The following is a 15,268-nucleotide window of genomic DNA, read 5'->3' as shown; positions in this document are numbered from 1 at the left end:
CCGAGCTATAGCTGTGTAGTCTGAACAGAGCAGTACATTTTCCAATATTGAATCTGAAATCAGAAGCCACCCTAACTCTTGCTGCTGACATGCTGTCAAAATTTGTATTTTGCATTGTTTTTGGACAAGGAAGGGGTGTAGAATTATTGCCAAGCTTGAGATTTTGGAAGTAGTTTTTAGTCTTGCGCTCACTCACTGATGTGAAAAGTTACAGAAATAGAAATGCTGAAAATATGAAATGCTCCGTGACCTTTATGATGGGGCGTGTGTGGGCATTGCCACTATCTTCTATGTTAGTTAAGCAAAGACTGTGTTCCTAAGCCTCACAGCCTTGAAGCAAAAATTGTGAAAGCTGAGTCAGCTTTTTATTTTTTTGCATTTAGTCTAACATATTTATGTAACCACTGGAGACCATGGAGGATATGACTGCCCCTGTCTTTTTGAGCTGTAGTACTCATGCACAAGAGGGTGCAGCCAGACTGTCTGGAAAGTGTCCAGTGTGGAGGCGTTGGGGTGCCATCTGACATTGTCCTTCTGGCTTCAGTGAAGCATGATGGATGATTTGCATATGAGCTATCGGTGGTTCATGTGTAACACAGTATGACTGAGGAAGACCTTCACATCAGGTTCAAAGACCAGCATATTCATCTTGTTCTACCATGGAACTGAGATGATGAGAGCTTCTTTTCTTCACGTTTTATTGCTGAAGCTCAGGTCTGGAGAAGCAACAATGAAAAGTGTGCTTTCTTTCATGTCTCTGAACATTCAATCTCTTTATGTTGTGGAAGGGCTGAAAAAAATGTGCTTATGTCGTAGATAGAACCCCAGATAAAGGATGTCAACGGCAACTTTCGGAGTCAATGGGGCTACTGCTGACAGCAACTGACTTTCAGTCAGCGTTTTATATGAAGAAAAATTGGGAGTTAAACAATTTAACCCCCGCAGACCAAATATAAACATCAAAAATGTTTCTGTAAAGGATAAGAACTCATACAACGATTAATTTTCCCGCAGCTGGTATTGTACCTCCATGGGTGGTGGAGAATAAAAGAGCAAAGATCATGTGAAACTTTCAGATCCAGACTGACAACATGGTGATTGCTAACGAACCGGACAAAGTGATGGTTGGTAAACACCAGAAGAGAGCAGTGGTGATTGACGTGGCAATCACCTGGCAACAGCAATATCAAGAAATAGGAACATGAGAAGCTGGAGTACCAAGGGTTGAAGTAATAGATGGAGCAGTTGGAGCTGCGCCCACCAAGCTGGGAGAGTGAGTCCAGCAGATCCCAGGAATAACATCAGAGCTCTCAGTCCAGAAGAGTGAAGCACTAGGAACAGCAGAAACACTGCACAGTGTTTCTCAAGCTCCCAGACCTCTGGTGGAACAACCAAGGTGCTGCCCACAGAGAAATGGGAGAGAGAGTATGTGCCACTATATACATATATAGTAGAATGCGCTACTACTACTACTACTATTTTAAGACCCTGCCTCTGCCGTTGCTGCTAACATACTAAACATTTCTTAAAGGAGCTTGAGGCAAGAATAAGAAATGAGACTCATTAGCGCCAGGACGACCGTCGGGGTTACTGCAGGCAACAGCGAAGCCGGCACGGGAGAACGCACATGCGGCGTCATTTGACGTCACATCCGCAGGACAGCGCGGGAAATTCGGGCCCAGAATTGCAGCGCATTTTGCAGCACACAGCCTGTTCAAGGCAACGGAGAAATACGCTAGAGGGCTCATTCTTTTTGGTTTGGAACGCTTCATCTGACATTATTACTAGAAAACTTAAAACGTATACGCATTTTTTTCATAAATCCTGCCTCAAGTTCCTTTAAGTTATGATTTATTTGGAATGGCATCAGTGGATGCCATTTCCACATGTGCTGCTGTGAACATGCTCAGAGGGTGGAGGCGGTAGGAGGGCTAGAGGGTGGGGGAATGTTTGGTTATAGTTCGCTTTGGTGTATCTTACAGCAGGAGCTGACACATGAACTTTGTCATGGCCTCATTTACACGGGGTGCCTCTAACAACTGAAACGACTGCACTTTTACACTTTAAAGCATAGATGTTCACATTATGCAGAAATGAGGGTGCAACTGTAATCTGGCAATGTTCCTTTAACACTTCCAACTTCTTACTGAGTCTGCACTTTGAATGGCCTCCATCAATTACATGTATATGACAAACAGGTCACTGGTGAAATGTGGGCTATGAGATCACCGTTTATGTGTCAAATCAATACTGAAAGAGGAAACAGTAGATTTTCTGAGCAGCCAGATTAGAGTTTTAATGCACTGTATTGCAGATAGGAAATGTAATATTTACATAGTTTTTATTTCTGTTAAAATAATCTGCTGATCTTCTTTATGGTCCTGTAAATAATTGCATAAACATTCCTAACCACAGTGTTTACTAAAGGCTGATTCAGATTCAGATTATAGAGCCTTATGTCACATCACTGCATTCTTATCTTTGGATGAATCACTAGAAATACTGTTAGGTGCTAATGTATCTCTGATGTGTAGTAATGAGTTCACAGTGACCCGTCTAAGCCTTATGGCATTTTTAATGTCACAATGGCATTCTGTGGCATTTTATTACAGCCGTGCCACAGGTTTGCAATGGTTTTTGTCTGTGTGTGTAGTTGTTCCTCGTAAGATTGCCGGGGCCTCTCTTGGTACAGTAACAGACTTGCGGGTAGATAGAAATGTGCTTGTTTACTCTTCGCAAGTGAAATGGTGGGTGCTTTGTGGACCACCACTCGATAGTAAAAAAACTAAAACTGCCTTTTTAAAGCTGGCGATGTGTGAATAGCGTGGATTTATGATACATCTTCACACTGAATCCAAATACCAGTCCCTTAATAGACATGCACACATGCAGATACACACACCCTTCTCTGCACATCTCCAGTCGTTTTACAGTCGCTTGCCCAGTCAAGTGTGAATTGTGACTATATGCCCCCCCCCCCCCCCCAGTTGTCTCTCTGATGCTCTGTCCCCTCTGTGCTCCTCATCATGGTAGGTGGTGGTACAATAGTCATGATAGTATATAATTCATATTTAGAAATAAGCTTAAAGTGCCCTTTACTTCGAACTTCATAGCCACATATTATAGTTTTTAGCCATAATTTATATGTCATTTTTTTTCTTGGGCCAGGCTTACTTATTTGCAACAATCCAGAGCCACATATGTGACATCTGAAATAAGAAGTTGCCTCAGATGTGTTGTGGTTATGAAATATGAATTCATGAAATTCAGTTTGTACTCTACAGCCAGAAAATACACAACTGTGTAAATTAATAATAATAATAATAAATGAACATGGTACATTTTGTCCCCAGACATTAAAACCCGATGCATAACGTTTTTTGTAAGCTCTGGATACTTTAGTCTGCAAAAATACATAATAACAATTGTTCAGTTTGATACCATATCTTGAGCAGCCTACCAGTTTTGGGCATTGCATGTCTGAAGTTTGGTTGAATGGAAGAATTTCTTTCTTGAAAAATCAAAATTTCTCAACCTTTTATTTCCAGATGTAAAACAGATGAAATTATGCAACATGGCAAGCTTTTCTGTAGAAACGAAGCACATAATGATCCAAATTCCCAAAGCCAGAAGAAACTTCCTTCAGGTAATGTGTAAATGACTCCTAAAAGGCAGCTCAAGTCTGAGCCTCTTGATTTCTCACCAGGCGCGCTGGTAGTGAGACCAAATGCACCTTAAGATGGTCCTATTTCCGCCCGAGGAAGCCAGAGACATATAACTTGACTGGTGCTGGCACTTTTTGGTTTACCTGCCGCCAAGTGTGCCAGAAACAAGCCCCGGGACGCAGCTGGCCACCTGGCTGAACACCTGAACACTGACCCAGAACTTGGAGCAAGGCACACAAACTTGTTGGGAATTTGCAAGTAGGTTACAGCAGATCTAATTATAACACTTCAACAATGAATATTTCACAGCAGGGCATGTGCTTCTTTATTTATTAACATTTTTTTCTCCTCTTTTTTTGTGAGTACTCTCGATCCTCGCTCACAAACCGCGCGTGTACACAGTTCACTTGTGAATTCAGTGGCGTTGAATGTTTTATTTTTCTGCACCACTTATCTGTTCTGTTGTGTTCCAGTTTTCCGGATGGGTTGGCTCCATATAAACGTCCCAAAGACGTGGCTTCAGGCGCATTTTTGTCGTTGAAAAGGGTGAATTATGTTGACATGAATAAAAACTCCACTAACATCAAATCTGGAGCTCAGATGTCACACACTGATACAAATATTGTGCATGATCTACTTAAAAAAAATAAGTCAACTTTTTGCATGAGATTATTATGTAGATCAAGAAAGACTGTATAAACTACTTAATTTTTTGTATGTAAAAGAATACATTTTGCAAGTACAGTCAACTTAATTGTGTTAAGTAGTTTATACAAATACTATCTTTCTTGATCTACATACAAATCTCATGCAAAAAAGTGGCCTTAATTTTCTTAAAGTAGATCAAGTAAGATATTTTTTTACTGTGGTGTTCTACTTAAACAAATAAAGCATGTTCCATCTAAACGTTGGTCAATCTGCCCAATAGATTACAATTGTTAAAGGAAAGGTAAATACAACAAGATCATTGCTTGTTGTTTGTGTGTAAATGAAAAGATTGCCTGCATGGGATTACATACTACAAAAATGCACAATGTCTTGTTTTTTGAACAAATGCAGATTAAGTTCAAAACTAGATCATGTAAAGCAACAAACTTCATTCATAATTGTTAATATCACAGATTCAAATATGTTATATTTACATGTGCTTAGATGTATTTTTTTCAGTGCAGGAGGAGTTGCCCACGCGCTCCCTGCTGCCTGATCAGTCCTTCTTTGATTTCTTTTTGGTTTCAACTGAGAGACTTGCTGCTGGAGCTGTAGCGCAGGAGAGGGAGGACAGACCGACGGACCGACGGTCCGTCCATCCAGCTGCCTCTGCAGAAGCGCGTGCACGCCTCGCAGCCTGCAGCCTGCAGCCGGAGCTGGAGCCGGAGCCGGAGCTGGAGCTGGAGCTGGAGCTGCAGCCGGAGCTGGAGCTGGAGCCGGAGCCGCGCTGCGCCGTACCGGTCCATGTGCGTGAGCGTGTGCGCCCCTGCGTGCGTCCGGCGGCCGGTGTGTCTGCGCTCCCGGGACGGGAACAGCGGCGAACGGGCCAAGTTGAGCCCCCCTCCCACGATGCGCGGGGGGGCCAGCAGAGATTGCAGTGGAGACTCGGCAGCACAGGCGCACGCACACGCAATGAAGATTGGATTACAACAACTGTGATTTTCTTCGCAGCTTGCGCGCGCGTCAAGTGCTAAAACCTGGGATTTCATTCATCTTTTTTTTGTCGGACTCGGTGGGAATTATTTTGATTCTGTGATTATTATTATTATCCCCCCCCCGACCCCCCCGCCCCCCTCCTCCTGTTGTGCAGTGTTCCATCGGAGGCTGCATGGTTCTTCAAAGGAGAGAGTGTGTTGCAATGTCATCTCACGCAGCCGTTTTGGAGCTCTGTGGAAGGGAGATGCTGTAAGTACTTTGCCACTACTGTTATTTCTCTGTGAATGTGGGTTCTCTCTGTTGCAGCTTCCCCCCTTCCCCTAATATCCACAAGCGTTCCTCATCCAAAGTGCGGCACCGCGCCATCGAGAGCACAGCTGGCCATAAAACGTGATCAACTTGGATTTAACCAGCGGAAAGCAGGGAACTGCCTGCAAGATACCCCATGAAAAAAGGGGGGAAAAAAGAAGAAAATATCTCACAATAAATGCTGATTTCCGCTTAGTTCATGATGCAGGCGCAGCTGTGAGCAAAGCGAAGGCACTTACACACACCATCCACACAATATTCATATTGGAAGTGCAGCTGAATGAAAGACAATTAAAGTCGAACATTTGCGTCCCTTTCAATTTATCTGGCTGCTAAGATCAGAAACCACAAGCATGAAGAACTGTGATGAAGCTCAAACAGGTAACTTTAACCGAATGGTGAAATAAAACGAGAGGAAATTCTGTTCCGAGGCTGGAGAGCACATTGCGGCTTTTTTTTCCCCCTTTTTCTTTGGCGCGCCACTGATTGGCACAACTTCCAGCGGCGCCTCTCCATCCCAAATCAGGACCAACAATCAGCACTACGTTGAAAGGTTTTCCAAAAGCTGGCCGTGTATAAGTTACTGTCTGACGTTTGAGAACAGATATTGCAACCTTCATTTTAGGGATTTTCATAAGAAGTTAAAGGATAATGTACAAAAGAAGAAAAAGAAACCATCGCGTTAGTTGCGTCTCCGCCAAGCGAGCAGCATGCAGGTCCACCTCTCACCGCTGAGGGGCGCACTTGTATTGTATTGACTTGATTGAACCTAATGGGGAGATCCAAATGAATTTACGTCCCAATTCTCATCTCCCTCCCAATCCTCAAAACTCTGCCTCTTTCTTCCTTGAAAAGGCAGGAAATCTATATTTAAAAAAAAAAAAAACGTAACAGAAAATAAAAATGAATTATTAAAAAAAGTTTAAAAGTAGTGGATTTTTTTTTCCCTTACCCTGGTGCTGTAGCCTAACAGACAGCGCTGGTACAATAGGAGGGTGTGGAAACAAAGAGAAGTATGACAGGGCTGAGATTCCGGCTGTGAGAGAAAGATGCAGCTGGCGTGACTGATTTCTGATGCACTTTTATTTACATATAGATGGGATCAGTGTTAGCGGAACGCAACTCCCATCTCATTCAACCAAAAGATTCCTCCAATAACACAAAGGTGTTCAAACCCAAGTCTAGAAAAAAAGCCCAAACCGATTTCTCCCCATCCCAAGCGTTATACAAAACATATTAACATTGTTGATGGACGAATAAAACTTGAAACGACTCCCAACCCTAGCCTTTAAAGACTGCTTCAGGGAAAAATCCCTTTCTCACAGAAGAAGACAGAATTGCCACATGACTCAGATCGCTGTCTTTAGCCTGAAAGCAATAAACACAGATGTCCACATATCATCCTATACCTCCCCAACCTGCGCTTCACTCTACACCTGATCCTCCCGTTTATGTCCCGGGGGCGTTCCTGACAGTGAAGATAAATTAACATTAGAAGTGAAAGACAGAGATCCTTTTTTGGGCCTGATGCAAAGAGGACCAGGATTTCAGGGGACTAACAGTAAAACTACAGTCTAATGGGGCTCATGAAGGTGTGCACTGGGCATCAGGTGCTCGCAACAGTGTTCACATCCTCCATGTGGAAGAAAAAAAAGAAGTGACCACACTCTTTTCCTCGTTCTTTCCTCGTTTTTTCCCTCTGCCCTACTCTGTCTCTCTCTTTCTCTCTCTCTCACACACACATACACGCACGCGCACACTCACACAGTGGGTTTATTGCAAGGTAAAGAGGTATGTGCAGTGGGCAGACAACATGTTGAAGCCTGAGTGGTAACAGACGATTACTTCCACTGGGCTTCTCATGGGCGCTCATGCACATGTCGGGGCACATGGAGCAGATGGCCGGGGCCTGAGAGACAGGCTGACTGAGGGAATGGCCGGGAGAGGATGGTCGCCGGAACGTGGCCATAGAAACGGGGAATGTCAGGTGTGCAGGGATTACATTTTATATCCAATGGCTAACTCAGAGGAGCACTCGAGCAAAGTTGAGGCAAGATAAAAGAAAAGATAAATGTGTAATAATTTAGTTTATAAAACAGCCACACACTCCTGGTGACATCGGAGTTACTGTATTTCTCAGACTTTGGAATAATTCTATATCGAATTGACCTCAAAGTAGAAAATCGATGGGCGTTCACCTCAGACCTTGTATATTAATCGCTACAGGCTAATACAGCCTTTGTTGTGATGTTTTAGTGTAATTGTTCTTGAACTAAATGGATGAGGTGAAAAGATACATACTACATACATTTGAAATATCCAGTAATTCACATAAAAGTGAGCTATTCATCGAACATGGTTGAGTACGCAGCAATGAAAAAAGCACAAGAGCCAACTTGTAAGTAAAAGGTAAAACACGTGTACAGTCCGGCTAAATTATGGAAGGGGTGAGGTGTGGTTGTGTGAACTTGGGTGGGCTGATGCTGGCGTTTTGACTTGGTCTGTAGTTAGTGATGGCTGCGATCTTCAGTGGTGGCTAAGCTCAAAGCTGTCGATGTGAAGGGTGTGACGTATCGAATTTAGAGTCTTTGATGGAAGGAGTTGCGTTAGAGCTCATGGGGACGGGTGACTTGTGCATCGTGACTGGTGCTGCCTTAGGTCTGCCAACCTCCGAGCAGAAAAGTAAAGAACGGCCCTTCCCTGCTGAGGTGGGGGTGAATTGATCGGGACAACTTCCACGGGCCAAAGAGACAACTTTTTTTTAACGTACCTTTATTTGCTCATAATAAAAATGTATACCTCTAGGCTAACTGGTCATTTTAGTGACATCTTTGGATCCTGTCTTTATATAAATTTTAAGGGATCACAACTTTGATGGGAATTAACGGAGATGGATCATAAACAATTGAAGGAAAACAGGTTGTAAATATAAGTATCTGTTATTGATTCCAAAAGCCTGCGTTGTTTTTGTTCAACATTATTAACTTTGTCTGCAACGGAAGATTTTTCTCAACGGGTCAAAAAAAACCCAACAACAATCAACCAGATGCCACTGTGCTGAAGCCGGGGGGAAAAAGGTTTCAATCTAGTCACTTTGAAATGAAATGTGAGTTTAGATTTTTCACTTTTATATGCTTACTTAGCAAAACCAGCAAATCAAACAACAAATAGCTTCAAAACTTTTTTGTACGTGATAAAAATGATTTCAGTTTCTACATTTGGTCATTTGAGTTTCGGAAAGGCAAGGAGAGCCACAATTTCAGCAGCACATTGGTATTCAGACGACCTCTTTTACTTACGTGTTTCTCAAATAGCAGAGTCTCATTTCTGACTGAAACTTTTGAAATAGAAAAGGACAGAAGAATACAGAACTTGGAGAAGCAATTTAGCTGATAGAAATATAAATGGAGGCGGGCAGGAAAGATGCCAAGGATGGAATGGAGTTGGGAAAGAAATTATTTTGCAATTGAATTATTTTTTAAATGAGACCTCATATGTCTTATACTGTATATTGGGAGCATGGGGAGAAAACAAGGATGGCAGGGATAGTGGAAGAGAACTTTTTTATTTTAGCAAATGAAGGACTAAAAGAAGAATCAAGCTTTCAAGAGACGGTCAAGAACTACAGTAAACCTCTTGTAGAGGTGTAGCTGGTTGATCTCTGGTGCCTTTACATGATGTTTTTGTGAATTTAATTGAGCTGGTCATGTTTGGAGAGACATGATTCACAGGAGATTTTCCACACAACCATTTAGATAGCAAAGAAAAATGTTTAACACAACGTTGTACAACTTTACAAAGCCAAAATGTAACGTGAATCATTGATTTGACTGTCAATGAGCTCAAAATGCACCATTTGCTGTGGATTCACTCAAATGTTCTTTTCTGAAATGGGTCTGATATTCCTCCAATTCACAGCCATCAGCACCGGTACCGAACGTACCAAGCCAATTGCAGTGGGATGGGGGAGGACTTTATGCAGGAAAGTCAAAAAGCCATTATTCGATACATCCAAGACCGCTGCGGCTTATAACACTTGGAATTAACAGATATTTTACTGGAAAACCTTCAACAATCATCCTTCAGCATTCCTACACGTCTTCACACTAGTTTTCCATCTTTTATTATTACCCCAGAATGTGCTTCTATCCAATGCCGTCCAGAGGCAGTTTATTTTGCATCTACTGTCATGTGTAAAATATAGTCAAATCTAGGGCTTCACACCTGGAGATGTGCATACCCAGATATTTGGATATGCTGCCATTAGGGGGACATTAGGGGTCTTCAGTTTTGGTATCCAGAGTTGTGTGATGGACGCTCAGGTGTAGTCGCTCACTCACTGACCTTATAAACACTTTGTGGAGTAATGCTTCAGTCCCTTTCAGCTGTTACAGGGATGGCAGCATGAGATAGGCCTCGGCTATATGGTATACTTTAAACTGAGTAGCAATTTGAAAAATAAACTTCTTCCCCACCATATTTATCCCAGGACAAGATTTATTTTCATTGGCATAGACATTGTTTTCCATTTGGCTCACCTCTGTTGCCCGTTCCTGCGTTAGTCTCTCAGGGATTAATAACATATCTGCTCTTATGTTTTTCTTGAGACCAAAAGCTCACATCTGAGCAGGTGCACCACGTGGACCTACCTCGTTCAGCATCGTCCCTGTGAACCACACTCATCGGTCACGCTCATGCACGCCTCCCATGTTTGGCCATGCAAGTGTGACAACCACACTTTAACACACATGCGGGCCACGTTCCTTTGGTCAGGTGCAGGTGGACCTCTTGTTAGATTTCATGCACTTAACTCCCCCACTCCAGGACATGAGGCTGCCACTATCCTCTGTAATCTTCCGCTGGTGCTCTGGAGCCCATAAAATGCTTTTCATCACAGCTTTGCTCAAATCGAGAGGAACTAGACTCCTTTTTTATACTGAAGAGGAAAATATTTAAAACAGTCGTTCAGGCTACGTGAAGATCTAAGTTCGGTACAATTCATGAATGATTTTTAGTGCCACTGTCATTTTGGAAGTGATTTTTCATCAACACTCGGAGGAACCATGTGAGTTTTCTCTACATCTAAATGGAGGACATGATAGTATAAAGAAGAAACGCAGACATGAGATGAGAACATTTACAAATAAAGAGGGGGTTTGATAGCATCGCAGAGGAATTTCTTCTATTGTTGGGTCCCCTTATAGGCAGCGGAGGTACAGTATAGTCGCTTTTACAACACTGTCTTTATAGAGATTGAATTTGTTTGGTCTGTTATTCGGTCACTCTATTGTTTTCTCCTCCGTGGTTATCGTCTTCAGCATCTTAGCTTCTACTGCAGCTCCATTAGCTAGTTTTATCACCGGTGATGTGTGGCATCATCTCTTAAACGATGCTGGAACCTACTGTTGTCAGGTTTTTCGCGGATAGCAGGCACGGATGATCGCTGCGCCACGATGAGGGTAGACAGACCAAAGTCCTCTGTCCTGCATTGAGGGTGTTAAGGTGTGAAAGACAAAACACTGAGGCTGACGGAGGCCGCTGAGCCCACAGGATATTCAACAACAAAAAAAAGAAAGCAAACAAATGCAAATATCTTTCTCCAGTCAGTGGAGGAGAGAAGAAAATGGTTGACACTGGATGAAATATTGAGGCATGAAAGCAGTATGAAGGATAAAAGAAATGATGGACAGATAAGTAAATGGTGGACAAAGTGATGAATGAATTTAGAAAGATGGAAGGGCCAATGTGGGCAGAAAAAAAAGTGAGATGAGGAATCTACGAACAGGAGCGTATGCACGGTCCAAACACACACACACTCACACACAGAGTTGGGCTGCGGTGCTGTAAAACATACACTTATCATCTGCAGCGTCAACCATTGTGACCCTGAATCTGTAAATGAATGAAACCCTTTGAGTGTGTACACTGTGTTGATGTCAGTTTAATGCAATTTGGGAAGATAGCAGGAAGAGGAAATGTGAATGCAGCTGCAAAAGCAATCATTTTAATCATCATGTAAAGATATTGTAGCTGAACTATTGATGCGTGTGGAACTTAGTTGCACATGAAACAGAAATGTGGGATTTGTGATGGTGAAGCATTGTGGGAAAGGTGCAGAGTTTTCACTGTAAAAGTGAAACTTGGGAAAATAAAAAAAGAATGACCCTCTTAAAAAATGCATACCTCCTTTTGTGATGCTTGTGAGTTATTCTTTGAAGGCTTGCTGCTGCACACGAGCAGGGACAATTGTTTTGTGCCTGGTGTCGGGTAGGAAATATGTGCATGTGTGAATGGTTGCCAGTAGCATGGATGTAGCCACCAAACATCAATTGCGATGCCAAGAAACGGTGGCCTTGATGTGACGGCAAAGTCCCCAACAAGCTTTGGCTGGTTAATGTCCTCCCGTTCTCTCCTTTCCTTTGTATTACTCTGTTCATAAACTAGATTTTTTTCCCGTTGTACTGCTTTCGCTTCCTTTCACTGTTTTTCTTCCTCCACTTTTCTCTGGTTGCCAGAACAACTCTGCAATGCTGAAGAGCAGAGATGAGTAGACAGGTCTTAGAGAGTCTTGCTTTTTCCCAGGAACATCTAGAATGATTACAATAATAATTTAACGCATTAATGTCCATTATAGGTGAAATACTAAACTCTCAGACTAAGGAACCAGTGCTTCACTGTATTGTCTTTAAATTTAATGTTTTAAAGGGAAACGTTGAACTTTTTACCTTGCTCATTTTATCTGAAAGTTCATCTGAAAGTGTAATTCTTTTAAATAGATTTGTTTTTGAAATATTTCGAAAGGTAAAGGATGAGAAATTAGGTTTTGTTTTTGTTCCCTTGTCAAAATATTAGTTTCAGTTTCATTTGATAGAACTTTTTATGATTTTACGAGTGCCAGTCGGTCCTTGCAGGCTCCTATCCCTGATGTCGGCAAAAACCATCCGAAGAAGCCTTTCACTCCCATCCCGGTTGTCTCCTGCAACAACTGCATGTCACTTTATGAGTCTGTGTCAAACATCAACGACACAACTAGTTCACAGAGCTGCAGTGGACATTGTAGCAGAGACGATTAAAATCGTCATGAAAGTAAAGACTGATAAAAAAAGCGAGGTTAAGTGTTGTAAAAGTGACTAAACCTCCACGCCTGTAGGGGGAGCCTCTGAGCTAAAGAAAAAAGTTTCTGTGTGTTGCTTTAAAGGTTGCATTGGCAAAGTTTGAAACATAAACATAATGAACAGTAGACGCTGCATTGACTGCTGCCGCCTATAAGGGCTGACAAGCCGCGTGGCGGCCATCTTTAACCGGTCGTCAGCTCCGGTCATTCCCCTGTTTAAAAGGAATAAAAATAACCACAACTCACCGGATTGTCAAGCGATTTTCCAGTGTTTTATCTTTGTCGTCAAACATGTTGCTATGATACAGAAAGCTTAGTGACATTGAAAATGCATATTTCCATAGTTTGTAAGCAGGCTTAATACATGACTTACAGTATGCAGTGTATCACAAAACACACGTGCATGCATAGAGAGACAGTACTGGACTGGTGAGTTTGACTTAATTTAAAAAGATGAAGTAATATTTTATTCTATTAATATAATCAATATAAAAATACATGTACTTAAAAAAAACACAAGGGAGATTACAGAGACTATAGCCTACATACATAGTTTCAATACATCTTTAACTTTAATATATTCACACACACAAATATACATATATATATATATATATATATATATATATATATATATATATATATATATATATATATATATATATATATATATATATATATATATATATATATATATATATATATATATATAATATATACTGTATACACACTGTGTCCCACAAACTGTTCTGTCTAAATCATTCCTGTCTTGAAGCATTGGCTGCGTAAATCCATCTCTTCTCACCGAACTTCCCCCTTCTTCCATAACTCTTCATTTTTGGGAAACGTTCACAACGAGAAGACACCGAAGATGTGGGAGAGTCCACACCAAAACATTTTTACAAAGGAGGTCAAGTTTATTTTCTTCCTTCAAATTCCTTAAAACGTCTCTCCAATCTAAAGGTTCAATGGGACATTATCCTTATGTATATAATAATATTTCTTCTGAACCAAAAAAACATTGTTGTGAGAAAGTAGATGGAGATGGGAATATTTCGCTTTAGTTGGAGATGGATAGAATCATTTTGTCTGACACTCCTCCCGTGTAAAATACTCTCAGCTGTAATCCCCATCTGTGTTATAGAATGTATGATTGATAAAGTTTTATAGATTTACTGTCATGACATAACTTTCATAAGTAGCACTAAACAGGAAGGAGCTGACTAGCTGGGCAGGATTTCCCTGGTGGACAGATTTTAACAGGACTAAAATTGTCCTTCACTCTTACTTATAAAAAGTGAGTCTCTGTTTCCTGCTTTCAATGGTTGCCGATTAGAACAAGAAAACGCTAGTTCTCTAGTGTTTGAGTAGTTACTGGGAAGGTTGGCTAAGTTGTGACTGGTCCAAGACGACGCCAAGGTTTCTCGCATTCCAGTAGTCAGTGCAGTGTCTACTCTTTATTACATCTATGTTTTGAAACACAAAAGAGAGTCAGTGAGATTTTAAAATGATTAAAATGTGTAAACTGCTTAGGTAATCAGAGTATTTATTTACAATTGTTTGCTATTGGCCAATGAGCAGCTTTTGGCTGATATATCGTTTGATGCTTCAGAAAAAGATTGCCTCCCCAATATTTAATCCTACAGTTAAGAGAACTGAAATGCTTCACCTAAATAGAAACTTTGTTGTTACATTTCTGCACAACTTTAGTTTTGTCTGAATTTTCAAAGCCAACATTGCGATGGCTCTGTGAGACAAATACAATAAAACCCAGAAATCACAGTCTGTCGAATTCAAATCGATTCATTAATAAAGGAAAATCATTTTTCTTTTTCTTTCTACACTAACATGGATAAATGTAATTATAAACAGATTATATATATATATATATATATATATATATATATATATATATATATATATATATATATATATATATATATATATATATATACATACACACACATACAGCAGTACTGTTGCCTCGAACATTTCTTACTAACCTCATGACCAACATTTTATGATGGGACGATTTACGCTGTCATAGTAAAATGTAATAAACCAATAAGCCTCATGGTATTGTCAAATCAGTGAGGTGAAATGAATAAGATTAATCATCTTACTAGTGCTGTCAAGCAATTAAAAAAATGTAGCGATTAATTAATTAAGATCTGTAATTAATGCATATAATTTATCGCTTTTTTAATCTCACCTAATAATTGCTGAGAAAAGCCCTCAACTTGAGGTGTTTTTCTTTGAATTCATTACATTATTGTGGCAGATACAAAGATGGATATGTAACAAAAAAAAACTGGCTTCATAAAGTCATATATTTATTTTTTTAACAGACTTGAACAAATGCAGTTCTAGCCATTTACATCCACTTGGCAAGAACATTCGCCATCCTCTCTGTCGCAGACGTGCGCATGCGCCGAAGTTTGGGGAAGAGCGTTGCTGTGGCAACACCATTGCTGCTAACGTTAGCCGTGGCTGTGCTCATGACCGGGTGCTTTGCGTTTATGTGGCTAAACTTGAG

General features: G+C 40.9%; 1 protein-coding gene across 2 annotated transcripts in view; it reads left to right on the top strand.

Annotated features, from left to right (window-relative positions):
- Positions 1-4,944: 4,944 nt before the first annotated feature.
- The window catches only part of grin2aa (glutamate receptor, ionotropic, N-methyl D-aspartate 2A, a), a 213,167-nt gene continuing 202,843 nt past the window's right edge, over positions 4,945-15,268 (top strand). The window contains exon 1 of one of the 2 annotated variants that reach the window (XM_061712466.1): positions 4,945-5,558. The gene's annotated coding sequence lies outside the window, so the exon portion shown is untranslated. Of the gene's footprint in view, positions 5,559-10,565; positions 10,684-15,268 lie in introns of those variants that run through there. The other variant, XM_061712467.1, reaches the window with a different exon arrangement.

The sequence above is a fragment of the Cololabis saira genome, chromosome 21 (assembly GCF_033807715.1).
Source record: "Cololabis saira isolate AMF1-May2022 chromosome 21, fColSai1.1, whole genome shotgun sequence".
Taxonomy (NCBI): Eukaryota; Metazoa; Chordata; class Actinopteri; order Beloniformes; family Belonidae; genus Cololabis; species Cololabis saira.
Note: the sequence above shows the minus strand (reverse complement) of the source record. Positions and strands in the feature narration are given on the sequence as shown.